The sequence below is a fragment of the Acinonyx jubatus genome, chromosome X (genome assembly GCF_027475565.1).
Source record: "Acinonyx jubatus isolate Ajub_Pintada_27869175 chromosome X, VMU_Ajub_asm_v1.0, whole genome shotgun sequence".
NCBI lineage: Eukaryota > Metazoa > Chordata > Mammalia > Carnivora > Felidae > Acinonyx > Acinonyx jubatus.
In genome coordinates this window covers 76,572,484-76,585,835 of record NC_069389.1, presented here as the reverse complement: position 1 = coordinate 76,585,835, position 13,352 = coordinate 76,572,484, and positions in this window count along the sequence as shown.

Below are 13,352 nucleotides of genomic sequence, written 5' to 3'. Positions count from 1 at the left end.
CACATATAGAATAGATCAAGGGTTTCCAAATTTTTGATCATATACCTCATTTATTTAAAGAAAAACCTTTTTGTTAATGCATTCACACCCAAATATATGTTTTTTTAAATTTATGTACATTCATTTACTACCATGTATGATTTTATATATATTAAAAAAGGATAAAAATGGGAATTGTTAAAAATGAGTTTAAAACATAAGTAGAAGTTTTAATATCTGCATCTTCCCCACCACAGAGTTGTCAATGCCCACTTTGAAGATTACTAGACTATATGATAGTACTACAGTCTAAATCAAATCACAAGTGTTCTGAATCACTGTGTAAGCTGTCATTTTTTAACTTATCCCTAACCATCCCATTCCATTCCATATAGCTCTTATATTCTTTCTAGCATTTTCCATGTATTTATTTTTCTCTTTGGACTTTTCTATTGATCTGCTTTCCAGTTCAACAATCCTCTTCTACTCTAATCTGTTACACCTAAATATACTATTTTTATTTCAAGTACTGTACTATTTGATTCTAAAGTTTCCACTCCATTTTCATTTTTAATAGATTCAAATCCTCTGGGGAAGATTCTCCATATTTTCATCTGTTTTGTCTCTTTTTATTTTAGTAAATATACGAACCATGGCTACTTTTAGACTTTATCTGCTATCATCAATGTCTGAATTATCTATGAGTCTCTTCTCTTCTCTTTTATTTTGGATTTGGGGGATTTGATATTGTTTCTAGACACACATTTTACATTTCTGTCAAATGTCAGACTTTGTGTAAGAAAATTTGTAGATTATCTGAATGATACACTCTTCCTTCTGAAAAAGTTCATTCTTTTCTTGCAAGGCATATAGGCTAGAGGTTAATAACAATTCAGAAATGGGGCTGCCTTTGGGCTATGTTGCCATATGTATAAGACCCAAATGCCTCTAAGTCACATATCCTTCAACATAGCCCTCTGGTTGTCACAACAGAGGGATAAGGTTTGACAGAACCTTCTCCACCCTGAAGGTATTTGTTTCCACAGCACCATCCTATAGTTAAAAATTCTGGACTGGTTTTCCAGATGCTTTTTGCTTAGCTAATTAATTAAACTCTTGCTCCACACAACTTCAGAATTTGGCAAATATTACGGGTAATGGGTAATGAGTAATTAGTAAAGCCCCATTCCATTCCTAGTAGGACCTGGGATCCTCAAGTCTCTATTTTTTTTCGCTACAGCTACTGTTTTGTTTTATTTTGTGCCTTATATATAATTTCTTTACTTGTGTAAAGGATAGGGGATTGGAAGTCCATAATCTCAGCCTTTTTGCCTTGTGTTCAGTATTAGCAAATGTCTAAAGGAAAAAAAAAAGTATGGATGTAGAATGCCACCCCACCTCTATGTGGATCCTTCTTTTCCAGAAAATTATCCCCTGAAGTTCTGGTTGCCTCAATGGCTCTCTGATTCACATTATCTATCTATCTATCTATCTATCTATCATCTATCTATTTATCTATCTATCATCTATTTATCTATCATCCATTACCTAATATCTATCTACCTATATCTATCATCCATCTGTCTACTCATATATCATCTATTTTTATAAACTTTAATTTAACTTATAATTTATATATGTAAATATATTATTGTTTACATACACATATATTTTTGATAGATTATATTTGGTTGTTTTTGCAGAAAAGTTTGTATGTCAACGTTATTCCATTTTGGAACAAATCAACATTTCTCAAACCTGTATCTATGTCAGCATAATATCAGGAATAGTATTTTAAATTACAAATTTTCAATTCTAGTATAAGCCAAATGAATTAGTATGTCATAAGATTGGATTTTGGGAACTGGCTACTTTAAAAAAAATTCTAGATGACATGTACGAATCAATTCTAAGACTGGCTATTGAGTACCAGAGGACTGGATGACCTCTCATGACCTTCTCAGCTCCAACATTTAATGGTTTTATTATTTTTAAAAAAGTTTATTTATTTGAGAGAGACAGAGAGAGCATGAGTGGGGGGGCAGCAGAGAGAGAGGGAGAGAGAGAATCCTAAGCAGGCTCCACACTGTCAACACAGAGCCTGATGTGGGGCTCGATCTCACGAACCTTGAGATCATGACCTGAGCCGAAAGCAAGAATAAGACATCAAACTGACTGAGCCACCCAGAAGCCCCTATATATTTTATTAAGATAAGAAATAATGAAGCTTAGGACTTCTGCTCTTTGCACATTTTACTTTGAGTTAGTGAAAAACTTCACTTTGTTTATCAAAAATTTTACAAAATGTAAAACACTGTTTTTGTTGTACTTGGTTTTATATATATAACATATATATATATATATATACATATATATATATATATATAAATAAATGAATGTTTATTTATTTATTTTTGAGACAGAGAAAGCACGAGCAGGGAAGGAGCAGAGAGAGAAAGAGACAGAGAATCCCAATCAGGCTCTGTGCTGCCAGTGCAGGACCCCACGAGGGGTTCAAGCCCAAGGACTGTGAGGTCATGACCTGAGCCAAAACCAAGAGTCAGATGCCAAACCGACTAAGCCACCCAGGAGCCCTTGTTGTACTTGATAAAGTCAAACAAAAATCTATAAAGCATTTTGTTCAGTTAGCACTTCTGCTAATATTACAACCCACAGGGTTTCTTAGTTTTGTGGTTATTTCTCTTTTATTTACATATAAGTGAGAGAGTGTGATTTTCACATAATGTCTTCAAAACATGAACTCTTCAGCAGATTAGCAATTGTTTTCAGAAGTTTTGGTGATAATGCTTCCTCAGTAAACTTTCAGTGACACATAAGGATCTTAGCTTTATCCGTGTGTATGTGTTTTTTCTATTAATGAACATTAGGTAATTAAGCTACTATAAGGAAGGTAAATTCGTCTCCCAGAAGGAAGATTCTGTGCCTATGTGCTTATCATGGTGTAGTGATGAACACAACACCATATGCTGACACTAAATAAAAGCCCTCAAATATTTAATGTTTATAGTACCTGCATCTTTCCACAATATGATGCCCCTCTGCTGGGTACTTTAGCTCCAGTGTTTCTTGTAATTTGAATAAATGGGGATATGTTTGGGTAATGCCCTCCAAGTGATTTTTTTATGCTTCCAAATTAAAGAAAAATTACCTCTCCAGAATAAAGTGCACAAGACTACAAGTTGAGGGGCTATAAGAAAAACAGTGTGTGTGTGTGTGTGTGTGTGTGTGTGTGTGTGTGTGTGTCTATGTGTGTGAAAGAGAGAGAAACATACAGACAGAGACAAGCAATGCAATGACTCTTTGTGCATAGCCAGTTCTATCTGTAGGGTAAAATGTAAGCTCCCCTCTAGTTTCATTATCTGGCATAATATCTCCATTGGAGAGATTATCCAGGTGAAAAAAATGATTTTCAAGCTCTGAAGAGAATAGTTTAAAGAAAAGTTAGGGTGAGATCTGTTGATAGATTGGTTGGTGGTGAAGTTATATTTTAAGACCTGGCTCTTGAAGTCAAATCAAAAGTAAAAAAAAAAAACCCACAAAGTAATTATCTAAGAAATCTATATAAAACCTTAGTGTTCACTTAATTCACTTTGATTCAATCAATCCATCACCAAGTATTTTTTTGAGCGCATGCTACCTGAATTTTTTGTGCATCGCAATGGCAATTTGTGCTAAATCTGTGCTCATATATATAATGAAAATTAAGTGGGGGCAGTTGGCCAGAAATTTCACACAATCTCAGTTTTGGAGGTATTTGAAAGATTATCTAATCCAAGCCTCATAACATACCTAAATCTACAATACTGGGTCTAGTCCACTTAAGGAGGCTTCTTTCATTACGACTAAACAAAAAACACTCAAAATTTTAGAAAGCTATTTTTATAGGTCTACTTACAATTTCTAACCCTTAGCACTAATTCTATATTGTGACTCACTGATGGATATTGCTTATAGGTTTGTTTGTGAGTATCAAATCTTCAGAAGTTGGAATAAAAAGTGTTTCATCAAATTTATAGAAATAGTACTAGCAGATATTTTTTTATTGCTTAAAAATAACAGAAGCTGAGACAATACTAGTGTTAAGGATTTCGATAGTGAGTATAATCAGGAGTCGAAAAATAAGTTGGTATTGGTCAGCAGAGGCCAGCCATAATATTAACATAAATAATGTTTTAATTTATTAAACTTGCCTTCATAGGAAGTAAAAAATAGTTGAGCTAAAAGTAGTAAGATTCCTTCTAATTTATCTGGGTGTTAGGAGAAAATAAATTGATGAGAGATAAGCCCCTTATTCTAATGTAAGAGCCTTCCTGAAGAAAGATCAGTAAGAAGCTGGTTTTGCACTGTTAAAAAATTTTGGAAAAATGGGGGCGCCTGGGTGGCTCAGTAAGTTGTCTAACTTCTGCTCAGGTCATGATCTCACAGTTTGTGGTTTCAAGCCCCACATTGGTCTCTGTGCTTACAGTGCAGAGCCTGCTTGGGATTCTCTCTCTACTCTTTCTCTGCCCCTCCCCTGTTCTCTCTCTCACTCACTGTCTCTCTCTGCCCCCCCAAATAATAAACTTAAAGAAAAATTGAGAAAAATGTAAAAATTTATACTTTTTAAATTTTTTCACAATTTTTTTAACATTTTATTTCTTTTTGAGAGACAGAGATAGATGGAGTGCGAGTGGGGGAAGGGAAGAGAGAGAGGGAGACACAGAATCTAAAGCAGACTCCAGGCTCTGAGCTATCAGCACAGAGCCCTACATGGGGCTCGAACTCACCAACTGTGAGATGGTGACCTGAGCTGAAGTCTGATGCTTAACCTACTAAGCCACCTAGGCACCCCCTCCCAAAATTTGTACTCTTTTTAATAAACCACTTTATTCAGACATGATTCATATACCTTATGCTTTCCAATTTAAAGTGTACAATTCAGTGGGGGTTTTTTGTATATTCATTGAGTTGAGCAACTATCACCACAATCTAAGAACATTTTATCATCCTATAAAGAAACTCCCTACCCATTAGCAGTCACCCCTATTTTACCACATCCCCAGGAAACAACTGACCTAATTTCTCTCCATAGATTTGCCCATTCTAGAAATTTTATATAATGAAGTCATACAATAGGTGGCCTTTTTGTATCAGCTTTTATTTAGAATAAGATTTTGAAGTTTCATCCATGTTGTAGCGTGTATCAGAACTGTATTTTTGTATTGTTAAATAACATTCCATTGTAAAAATATACAGCTTTTTAAAGCCCATTCTTTAATTAATAAACATTTGAACTGTTTCCTTTTTTTGGCTATTATGAATAATGCTACTACCAACATTTCTATGCAAGTTTTTGTGTGGATGCATATATTCAATTCCCTTGAATGCAAGAGTGCAATTAATGGATCATATTGTAACTAAATTTTTGAGCAACTACCAGACATTTCCCAAAGTGCCTGTATAATTTTCTATTCCTACTAGCAGTGCATGATATCACCATATCCTCACAAATGCTAGTTCTTGGTTTTTTAAACCATCCTAGTGGGTGTAAAGAGATATCTCATTTTAAATATGATTTCAATTTCCCTAATGATTCATGATGTTGAGCATCCTTTTTTTAAATTTGAAATATAGTTGATATATATTATATTAGTTTCAGGTGAAAAACATAGCAACTTGATAATTATACACATTATAAAATGCTCACCATGATAAGTGTATTACTTTCTATAACCATACAAAATTGTGACAATATTATGGACTATATTTCCTGATGATAGATTCCCCCCCATTTGCTTTATGATTGGAAGGCTGTATCTCCCAATATCCTTCACCTATTTCACCTATCTTTCTACCCCCACTATCATCCTTTCTGGCAATCACCAGTTTGTTTTCTGTAAATTTTTTTGTTTTTTGTGAGTTTTTTTTTGTTATTGTTGTTTGTTCTTTGTTTTTTAGACACCACATATATGTAAAGTCATATAATATTTGTCTTTTTCTGACTTATCTCACTTAGCATGATACCCTCTATGTCCACCTATGTTGTCACAAGTGGCAACATTTCATTTTTTTTATGGGTGAGTAATGTTCCATTGTGTATATATATCACATGTTCTTTATCCATTCATCTAATGATGGGCATTTAGGTTGTTTACATAACTTGGTTATTGCAAATAATGCTGCAATTAACATAAGGGCATATTTATCTTTTTGAATTAGTGCTTTCATTTAATCTAAGTAAATAACCAGAAGTAGAATTATTGAATCATATGGTACTATTTTTCATTTTCTTTTCAGGAATCTTCATACTGTTTTCCAAAGTGGCTGCACCAATTTACATTCCGGACAATAATGCACCAGGGCTCCCATTTCTCTACATCCTCACCAACACTTGTTTTTCCTTGTATTTTTGATACTAGTAATTCTGACTTGTGTGATGCAATATCTCATTATGGTTTTGACGTGCATTTCATTGATAATTAGTGATGTTGATCATCTTTTCATATGTCTGTTGGCAGTCTGTGTCTCTTCTTTGGAAAAAAGGCCTATTCAGTTCTTCTGCTCATGCTTTAATTGGATTATTTTTTTTTTTTAGTGTTGAATTTTATGAGTTCTTTAAATATTTTGGATATTAACCCTTTATCAGATATTCAGTAGGTTGCCTTTTCATTTTATTTATGTCCTTTTTTGCTATGCAATTTTTTTTATTTTTATGTAGTCTTAATAGTTCATCTTGGCTTTTGTTTCTCTTTCCTGAAGAGACATATCCATAAATATGTTTCTAAGGCCAATATCCAAAAGATTACTGCCTATTTTTTTTCTTTTAAGAGTTTTGTGGTTTCAGGTCTCACAATTAGTTCTTTAAAACATTTTGAGTTTGTTTTTGTGTGTGATGTAAGAAAGTGGAGCAGTTTCATTCTTTTGCATGTGGCTGTTCAGTTTTCCCAGCACTATTTATTGAAAAGACTATCTTTAATGGATAAAGATGTAATATATATATATATATATATATATATATATATATGTCTATGTGTATATATATATACATGTGTATGTGTATATGTATATACACATAGACATATATATATAAGGAAATAGTATTCAGTCATAAAAAAGAATCAAATCTTGCCATTTGCAATGACATGGATGAGTAGAGATTATAGTGTTTAAGTGAAGTAAATCAGAGAAATATAAACACCATATGATCTCACTCATGTGTGGAATTTAAGAAACAAAACAAACAGGCAAAGGGAAAAAGAGAGAGAGAGAAAGAGAAACCAAGAAACACTCTTAACTGTAGAGAACAAACTGATGGTTACCAGAGGGGAGATCAGTGGGGAATGGGGGGAAATACTTGACGGGGAATAAGGAGCACACTTGTTGTGATGAGTACTGGGTGGTGTATGGAATGGTTGAATCACAATGTTGTACACCAGAAAATAATATTACACTGTATATTAACAAAAATGAAATTTAAAAATATATACATTAAAAAACAAAACAAAACAATGGTCCTTCTGGCCTCAACCGGCCTTTCCCCACCCATGTCCTGCTCAGGCTCTAAAAAAAAAAAAAAAAAAAAAAAAAAAGACTATCTTTTCTCCACTGTATATTTTCGCTTCCTTTGTCATAGATTAATTGACCATATAAGTGTGGGTTTACTTCTGGGCACTCTATTCTGTTCTACTGAACTATGTGTTTAGTTTTGTACTAAATACCTTACTTATTGATTAATATAGCTTTTTTTAAAATTGTTTTTAAAGTTTTTACTTCTTTTTGAGACAGAGAGAGACAGAACATGAGCAGGGGAGGAGCAGAGAGAGAGGGAGACACGGAATCTGAAGCAGGCTCCAGGCTCTGAGCTGTCAGCACAGAGCCTGACACGGGGCTTAAACTCACAGACTGTGAGATTATGACCTGAGCTGAATTTGGACGCTTAACCAACTGAGCCATCCAGGAGCCCCTGATTAATATAGCTTTATAGTAAATCTTGAAATCTGAGATTGTGGTACTTTCAGCTTTGTTCTTTTGTCTCAATATTCCTTGGACTATTTGAATCTTAATTGGTTCCATACAAATTTTAGGATAATTCATTCTAGTTCTGAGAAAAGATTATTGGGATTTTGATAGGAATTTCATTGAATTTGCAGATTGCTTTAGGTAGTATAGACTTTTTAACAATATTTCTTCTTCCAATTCATGAGCATGGTATATCATTCCATTTGTGTCATCTTCAATTTCTTTCATCAGTGTTTTACTGTTTTCAAATATTAAGTCTTTCACTTCTTGGTTAAACTTATTCTTAGGTATTTTATTTTTTATGTGATTGTGAATGGGATTGTTTTCTTAATTTTTCTTTCTGCTACTTTGTTATTAGTGTATTGCAATGCAACAAATTTCTGATTATTAATTTTGCAGCATGTAACTCTACTGAATTCATTTATTAGTTCTATTAGTTTTTAAGGTGTAGTCATTAGGGTTCTCTATATATATAGTATTATGTCATATGCAAATAATGATACTTTTATTCTTCTTTACAAACTTGTATGACTTCTATTTCTGTTTCTTGTCTGATTGTTGTGGCAGGGACTTCCAATATTACGTTGAATAAAAGTGGTGAGAGTAAAAATCCTTGTCTTCCTGATCTTAGAGGGAACACTTTCCTCTTGTCACCATTAAGTATGGTTTTAGCTGTGGCTTCGGCATATATAGCCTTTTTTATGTTGATGTATATTCCTTCTATATCCTTGATGTTGAAAATTTTTATCATAAGTGGAAGTTTAATTTTGTCAAATGCTATTTATGTTCTCTTCAGATTATCATATGATTTTTATTCTCCATTTAATTAAGGTGGTGCATCATGTTGATTGGTTTGTATATATTGAACTATCCTCGCATCCCTGGAATAAATTCCACTCGACTGTGATGAATGATCCTCCTAATATTTTTTGTTTGTTTGTTTGCTTAATTTTTGTTTATTTCATAGTGTCTTTGTCTGGTTTGGTATCTGAGTAATGTTGGCTTCTGCATTTTTTATGTGCTTACTGATAATTTATATATCTTCTTTGGTGAAATTTCAGTTCAAAATATTGTCCTTTTTTGCTTTGACTGGGTCATATACCTTATTATTTAATTGTGAGAGCTTTTGTATATTCTAGATAAAAGTGCCTTATCAGATATGATTTACAAATATTTTCTCTCATTATGTGAGTTATCATTTCACTTATTGATATTATTGTTTTTATTAAAAACGCTTTAATTTTAATGAAATCCATTTTATTTTTATTTTGTTGCTTATGCCTTTGGAGTCATATCTGTGAAACCATTACTGAACCCAAGATTCAGGAAGATTTACTCCAATTTTTTCTTCTAAGATCCTTATAGTTTTAACTCCGACATTTAGGTCTATAACCCGTTTTGAGAAAATGTTTTTTAATATGGTGAGAGATAGGTGCTCAACGTCATTTTATGTGGATATACAGTTGTTCCAGCACTATTTGTTGAAAAGGTTATTCTTTACTGAATTGTCTTGGCATTCCCTTCTTAATAAACTGACCAGAAATATAAGGGTTTATTTTTAGACTTTAAATTCTATTACGTTATATGTCTATTCTTATGCCTATACTTACTGTTTTGAAATCTGTAACATTTGAACATGTTTTAAAAGGGGAGCATGTGACTTAAGATTCAAAATAATTTATTTTTCAAGATTGTTTTGGCTATTCTTGCCTTGAATAGTGGAAATAGCCTTGGGTTTTCACTTCATTTCCCAGTTTATCCACTAATGCTAACGAAAAAAAAAATACAAGCCACACAAGAGAGATATAGCAGGAACTCTGTCCTCTTGAATTTATCTCTCTTTCATCAATGTGGTGCTGTTTCCTGGAAATCTGAGATATTGTCCTCTCACCTCAGTTTTACTAGACATTCCCAAGTCTTTTCAGTAGTTTGCCATTATGTTGCAAACTCATTATAGTAGGCACTCAATAAAGGTTGATTATAAACTAACCACAAGCAGAATAAAAGTTGGTCTGTCTAGAGTACAGCATTTTTGAAAATCACAGACACAATCAAGCTTGTGCAATGACCTTGACACTAGATGTCTAGTGATAATCATGCTGCATAATCTAATTTTTAGACCATCTAATTTTTGTTTAAAAGCTGCAACTATGTGAATGGAACTGGAGGGCATTATGCTAAGTGAAATTAGAGAAAGACAAAGATCATATGACTTCACTCATATGAGAACTTTAAGAAACAAAACAGATGAACATAAGGGAAGGGAAACAAAAATAATATAAAAACAAGGAGGGGGACAAAACAGAGGAGACTTATAAATATGGAAAACAAACTGAGGGTTACAGGAGGGGTTGTGGGAGGGGGGATGGGCTAAATGGGTAAGGGACACTAAGGAATGTACTCCTGAAATAATTGTTGCACTATATTGTAACTAATTTGGATGTAAATTTAAAAACATAAAAAATAAAATTAAAAAGAGTAAAAAAATAAATACATAAAAGCTACTTATAGACAGGACTGTAATTTCTAAAGTGTAAGCTACTAACAATTGCAGTGTCAGAAAACTTAAGAAAATGAAATAAGTTTTTTGAGATAAATAATTATCTTTCATATTTTTATAGCTTTATTGCTAAAGAGGATTTGGCAACATGAAAGAGAGAAAGAAAGAAAGAAAGAAAGAAGAAAATAAGTAGAAAGAAAGAAAGAAAGAAAGAAAGAAAAAGAAAGGAAGGAAGGAAGGAAAAATAAAAGAATAAAAGAAAAGAAAGAAGAAAGAAAAGAAAGAAAGCAACAAAGCAAGAGAGCAAGCAAGCAAGCAAGCAAGAAAGAAAGGTGTTTTTTTCTTTCTCTATTGGGCAGTTTTCAGACTATGGTATTCAGACTGTCTAGCTAGGAATTACTAGAAAACTGACTAAAAATGCAGACTCACCCAACTTACCACACCTCCACCAGTTTCTGAGATATCCCCAGATTATTTTTTAAAGGTTTTATTTAAATTCCAGGTAGTCAACATACCACAAAATATTAGTTTCAGGTGTACAATATAGTAATTCAACACTTCCCATACAACACCCAGTGCTCATCACAAGTGCACTTCCAAATCCCCATCATCCATTTAACCTAACCCTTCACCCACCTTTCCTAAGGAAATGATCAGATTGTTCTCTATAATTAAGAGTATCTTTCTCTCTCTCTATCTCTCTATCTCTCTCTGTATACAAACTATAGCACAAGTAGGAACCTCCAGATAATTCTAATATAAACTGCAGTTTCAAAACCATGGATATGGGCATCGTGGGCATCTCAGAAAACAAAGCTGATTTGTTGAGTAAAGCAGTGAGAAAGGCTTTCCTCCCAACTCATTTTACTATTTCTTTTTTACTTTGCTAAAACAGAGAATTATTTTTTCTACTTAAAAAAGTTTATATTTTTGTCATTTCAAGGATGGATCCATTTCAGCCTCCTTATTAGTGAACAATATTATTTTATCACCCTGTAGTGAGGCTCAGAGGGTCTGCTCAGTGGGAAATGTTCTACCTTTGCATGAGAATCATGTTACCTGGTCTCCTAGTTGTGGTTAAGAATAGTTCCAACTGAATTTGGTTCGGGGAGGATTGTGTGCTGGCTGCACTGCCATTTACTGATTTCAAAAATGTTTGGCTTGCTTTCCAAAAGAGGTTAGCTGCCGCTGTGTTTGTGACTCATTTTATTTTAACATGAAGAGGAATTAGAAAGGGAATTGTTTTGAAAGATTTTGTTCTACTAGCCCCTTTATCTCTATCAGCTATTCAGATAATCAGTGTAACTCACCATTGGAGGGAAATGTTCATGCCACTAGAGACTTGTCCAGGTGTGAAAAGTTAACTTTCTTTGTTAGAGGGTTACTGAGGGGTCATCAAATGCCTTAGGTAAAACATGCTTATGGCTTTTAGGTAAGTTTTCCCAATTCTGTACACTGCTGTTAAACCAGCAAATGTCTCTTTGAAATGCAAAATGGATAGATATTATAATATAGACAATGAAGTGATTTTTTTTAATTAAAAATTTAGCCCATCTGTTGTGCTAGTGTTCAGAAAGAAAAATGCATCACAGAATTCTAGGACTCAAATGTATAATGGGAAATGAATTAAGCTTTACTGATTACTGTCCACATACACTTATTTTTTTCTCTCCCTACCTGTCAATCCCTTTTATACTCACCCATTCTTTTCTATTTTCTTTGTCTTTCCTGACTGGGGTACACCATCAGTATCAAATAAAATCCAACAACATTACTTATAATCTCATCTAATTCATTTTCAGCACAGAGAACTACACTAAGCCTCTTATGAATACAATGAAGTATAGCAAGAAATACTCAAGCTGTTAAGAGAAAGAAACTTGATTTTAAATTTTGGTTGCGAGGGTTCCCGTCTGACTCAGTTGGTAGAGTGTGCAACTCTTAATCTCGGGGTTGTGAGTTCAAGTCCCACTTTGGGTGTAGAGATTACTTAAAAAAATCTTAAAAAAATAAATTCAGATTACGCAAGTAGCAATGTAATCTTAGATAGTGGTCCTCAAGCTATCAAAACCTCTTTTTTTCTTTTGTTTTGTTTTGTGGTTTTTTTTTGTTGGTTTTTTTTGTTTTTTTTTCAATATATGAAATTCATTGTCAAATTGGTTTCCATACAACACCCAGTGCTCATCCCAAAAGGTGCCCTCCTCAATACCCATCACCCACCCTCCCCTCCCTCCCACTCCCCATCAACCCTCAAAGCCTCTTTTTTAAATTTAAAATAGGACTCAGTATTTCTGCATCACAGCATAGATCAGAGGTACCACCACTCATGGTAGGCACACAGTAAAAGCTGCCCTTAAAAGTGATCAATTCCTGGAAGAATTAATTACTTAGTTCTCTATATGAGAACATTCTTTATAAAATCCATACTAGAGTTGAAGTTATGAAATGTCTTCTGTGGCTGGTAAGGATCAAGTATGATACCACAGGCTGAGTCATGTGTGACATTTAATATATATTCACTGAATGTGTAAAATGTAGATTAACAGAAAAATGTTACTGATAATAATATCATTTGCTTTGAACTATCCAAGATAGAATATTTGAAATGACTGTCACCATATCATATAAAAAATGAAATAAATTACAACAGGTTTGTGTAATAACTATATGCCCTGAATGTAGACTAAACCATTACTTATTAGATCCATAGGCCCAATTTCAGATTGGGACATATGATCACTTCAGTTCCTGGTAATTGTGTAAAATAGCAGGCAGAATAATTTGCCTAGGGTTTTCTTGCCTGCCACAGCAGTATCTAAGCCACACAGGCAGAAACGTGGTATAAAAGATAATG